General features: G+C 46.1%; 6 non-coding genes and 7 pseudogenes across 6 annotated transcripts in view; all 13 read right to left on the bottom strand.

Annotated features, from left to right (window-relative positions):
- LOC142109945 (5S ribosomal RNA) overlaps positions 1-27 on the bottom strand; it is a 119-nt gene extending 92 nt beyond the window's left edge. The window contains exon 1 of the ribosomal RNA XR_012680465.1: positions 1-27. This exon is cut by the window's left edge and continues 92 nt beyond it. This is a non-coding gene — a ribosomal RNA (5S ribosomal RNA).
- Positions 28-108: 81 nt separating this feature from the next.
- On the bottom strand, positions 109-226 carry LOC142110161 (5S ribosomal RNA; annotated as a pseudogene).
- Positions 227-306: 80 nt separating this feature from the next.
- LOC142110874 (5S ribosomal RNA) lies at positions 307-425 on the bottom strand. The gene has a single exon (XR_012680806.1). It is a non-coding gene; the product is annotated as a 5S ribosomal RNA (ribosomal RNA).
- An 82-nt stretch (positions 426-507) lies between these two features.
- Positions 508-625, bottom strand: LOC142110916 (5S ribosomal RNA). The gene has a single exon (XR_012680846.1). It is a non-coding gene; the product is annotated as a 5S ribosomal RNA (ribosomal RNA).
- Positions 626-706: 81 nt separating this feature from the next.
- LOC142110684 (5S ribosomal RNA) lies at positions 707-825 on the bottom strand. The gene has a single exon (XR_012680624.1). It is a non-coding gene; the product is annotated as a 5S ribosomal RNA (ribosomal RNA).
- An 80-nt stretch (positions 826-905) lies between these two features.
- LOC142110785 (5S ribosomal RNA) lies at positions 906-1,024 on the bottom strand. The gene has a single exon (XR_012680721.1). It is a non-coding gene; the product is annotated as a 5S ribosomal RNA (ribosomal RNA).
- A 270-nt stretch (positions 1,025-1,294) lies between these two features.
- Positions 1,295-1,413, bottom strand: LOC142110391 (5S ribosomal RNA; annotated as a pseudogene).
- Positions 1,414-1,492: 79 nt separating this feature from the next.
- On the bottom strand, positions 1,493-1,611 carry LOC142110053 (5S ribosomal RNA; annotated as a pseudogene).
- Positions 1,612-1,692: 81 nt separating this feature from the next.
- Positions 1,693-1,811, bottom strand: LOC142110074 (5S ribosomal RNA; annotated as a pseudogene).
- A 79-nt stretch (positions 1,812-1,890) lies between these two features.
- LOC142109847 (5S ribosomal RNA) lies at positions 1,891-2,009 on the bottom strand (annotated as a pseudogene).
- Positions 2,010-2,091: 82 nt separating this feature from the next.
- Positions 2,092-2,210, bottom strand: LOC142109913 (5S ribosomal RNA; annotated as a pseudogene).
- Positions 2,211-2,291: 81 nt separating this feature from the next.
- Positions 2,292-2,410, bottom strand: LOC142110994 (5S ribosomal RNA). Its single transcript, XR_012680920.1, has one exon. It is a non-coding gene; the product is annotated as a 5S ribosomal RNA (ribosomal RNA).
- Positions 2,411-2,491: 81 nt separating this feature from the next.
- Positions 2,492-2,500, bottom strand: part of LOC142110115 (5S ribosomal RNA) — a 119-nt pseudogene continuing 110 nt past the window's right edge.

Raw genomic sequence — 2,500 nt, 5'->3', positions numbered from 1 at the left:
CTTGTTCAGGGTGGTGTGGCTGTAGGTATTGTTTTCCTATTGACCTACATCTCTTATACATCTAGAAAACAGCATTGAAGGAAGCCGGAACAAGAGAGAAGAAAAAAAGGCCTACAGCACCTGGTATTCCCAGGTGGTCTCCCATCCAAGTACTAACCAGGCCTGGCTCTGCTTAGCTTCCAAGATCAGACGAGATTGGCTTGTTCAGGGTGGTGTGGCTGTAGGTATTGGTTTCCTATTGACCTACATCTCTTATACATCTGAAAACCAGCATTGAAGGAGGCCGGAACAAGAGAGAAAAAAAAAAGCCTACAGCACCTGGTATTTCCAGGTGGTCTCCCTTCCAAGTACTAACCAGGCCCAGCCCTGCTTAGCTTCCAAGATCAGATGAGATTGGGCTTGTTCAGGGTGGTGTGGCTGTAGGTATTGTTTTTCTATTGACCTACATCTCTTATACATCTAAAAACAAGCATTGAAGGAAGCCGGAACAAGAGAGAAAAAAAAAAAGGCCTACAGCACCTGGTATTCCCAGGTGGTCTCCCATCCAAGTACTAACAGGCCCAGCCCTGCTTAGCTTCCAAGATCAGACGAGATTGGGCTTGTTCAGGGTGGTGTGGCTGTAGGTATTGTTTTCCTATTGACCTACATCTCTTATACATCTAGAAACTAGCATTGAAGGAAGCCGGAACAAGAGAGAAGAAAAAAAGGCCTACAGCACCTGGTATTCCCAGGTGGTCTCCCATCCAAGTACTAACCAGGCCCGTCCCTGCTTAGCTTCCAAGATCAGACGAAATTGGGCTTGTTCAGGGTGGTGTGGCTGTAGGTATTGTTTTCCTATTAACCTACATCTCTTATACATCTCAAAACCAGCATTGAAGGAGGCCGGAACAAGAGAGAAAAAAAAAAGCCTACAGCACCTGGTATTTCCAGGTGGTCTCCCATCCAAGTACTAACCAGGCCCAGCCCTGCTTAGCTTCCAAGATCAGACGAGATTGGGCTTGTTCAGGGTGGTATGGCTGTATGTATTGGTTTTCTATTGACCTACATTTCTTATACATCTCAAAACCAGCATTGAAGGAAGTCGGAACAAGAGAGAAAAAAAAAGGGCCTACAGCACCTGGTATCCCCAGGTGGTCTCGCATCCAAGTACTAACCTGGCCTGGCTCTGCTTAGCTTCCAAGATCAGGCTTGTTCAGGGTGGTGTGGCTGTAGGTATTGGTTTCCTATTGACTTACATCTCTTATACATCTAAAAACCAGCATTGAAGGAAGCCGGAACAAGAGAGAAAAAAAAAAGCCTACGACACCTGGTATTCCCAGGTGGTCTCCCATCCAAGTACTAACCAGGCCTGGCCCTGCTTAGCTTCCAAGATCAAACGAGATTGGGCTTGTTTAGAGATGTGTAGCTGTAGGTTTTGGTGTCCTATTGACCTACATCTCTTATAATCTCAAAACCAGCATTGAAGGAAGCCGGAACAAGAGAGAAAAAAAAAGGCCTACAGCACCTGGTATTCCCAGGTGGTCTCCCATCCAAGTAATAACCAGGCTCGGCTCTGCTTAGCTTCCAAGATCAGACGAGATTGGGCTTGTTCAGGGTGGTGTGGCTGTAGGTATTGGTTTCCTATTGACCTACATCTCTTATACATCTCAAAACCAGCATTGAAGGAAGCCAGAACAAGAGAGAAGAAAAAAAGGCCTACAGCACTTGGTATTCCCAGGTGGTCTCCCATTCAAGTACTAACCAGGCCCGGCTCTGCTTAGCTTCCAAGATCAGACGAGATTGGGCTTGTTCAGGGTGGTGTGGTTGTAGGTATTGGTTTCCTATTGACCTACATCTCTTATACATCTCAAAACCAGCATTGAAGGAGGCCGGAACAAGAGAGAAAAAAAAAGCCTACAGCACCTGGTATTTCCAGGTGGTCTCCAATCCAAGTACTAACCAGGCCCAGCCCTGCTTAGCTTCCAAGATCAGACGAGATTGGGCTTGTTCAGGGTGGTGTGGCTGTAGGTATTGTTTTCCTATTGACCTACATCTCTTATACATCTATAAACAAGCATTGAAGGAAGCCGGAACAAGAGAGAAAAAAAAAAAGGCCTACTGCACCTGGTATTCCCAGGTGGTCTCCCATCCAAGTACTAACCAGGCCCGGACCTGCTTAGCTTTCAAGATCAGATGAGATTGGGCTTGTTCAGGGTGGTGTGGCTGTAGGTATTGGTTTCCTATTGACCTACATCTCTTATACATCTCAAAACCAGCATTGAAGGAGGCCGGAACAAGAGAGAAAAAAAAAAAGCCTACAGCATCTGGTATTTCCAGGTGGTCTCCCATCCAAGTACTAACCAGGCCCAGCCCTGCTTAGCTTCCAAGATCAGATGAGATTGGGCTTGTTCAGGGTGGTGTGGCTGTAGGTAACGGTTTCCTATTGACCTACATCTCTTATACATCTCAAAACCAGCATTGAAGAAAGTCGGAACAAGAGAGAAAAAAAAAAAGCCTACAG

The sequence above is a fragment of the Mixophyes fleayi genome (genome assembly GCF_038048845.1).
Source record: "Mixophyes fleayi isolate aMixFle1 chromosome 3 unlocalized genomic scaffold, aMixFle1.hap1 SUPER_3_unloc_1, whole genome shotgun sequence".
Classification (NCBI taxonomy): domain Eukaryota; kingdom Metazoa; phylum Chordata; class Amphibia; order Anura; family Limnodynastidae; genus Mixophyes; species Mixophyes fleayi.
This window is presented reverse-complemented; position numbering and strand designations above follow the sequence as displayed.